The sequence below is a fragment of the Nannospalax galili genome, unplaced genomic scaffold, assembly GCF_000622305.1.
Source record: "Nannospalax galili isolate Female #2095 unplaced genomic scaffold, S.galili_v1.0 scaffold351, whole genome shotgun sequence".
In the NCBI taxonomy this organism is placed as follows: Eukaryota; Metazoa; Chordata; class Mammalia; order Rodentia; family Spalacidae; genus Nannospalax; species Nannospalax galili.
In genome coordinates, this window is record NW_008330327.1 from 2,086,634 (window position 1) to 2,087,189 (window position 556).

The window sequence follows — 556 nt, forward strand, 5'->3', positions numbered from 1 at the left end:
TATGGGAAGACAGTGCAGACTCAGAGTCAACAGCAGGCTGTGTGAGAGTAAACACAGAAATACCGGACATCAGGTTTGTAAGTGAAACAGACTAACAGAGCCCCAAACAAAGCCGCAGCGAGGGAGAAAGCCCCTTGCACCTGCTGCGGATTTCTAAACAAAGAGAAAGGGAACTATCCAGAAGCTAAGACAGGGAAACAAAATCTTAGAAGACACAGGGCTACGTGAGGCAGACACCGGAAATGAGCCAGTGCCTGTCATCCCCTGTCACTATGTATAATGCTGGAGCAAAGAGGGGGCGCAGAGCCCCCAAAGAAACTGCAGGGAATCAGCTCTGCCAGGAAGGAGAGCCAGGTGAGGGAAAACTGGGCACAGCCATCTCTACAAACCCAAAGGCCCTTCTCCACTCAAGATACATAGACCATAAGAACCACAGAACCACATGAGCACCGCAGGCAAGCTTACTTGAACTAAGAAAAATTACCTGCCTAAGAAAGTGAAGCGACTTAAGCTGACTTAAGATGCTGACAAATGGGCATCTGGAGCACTGGGAATA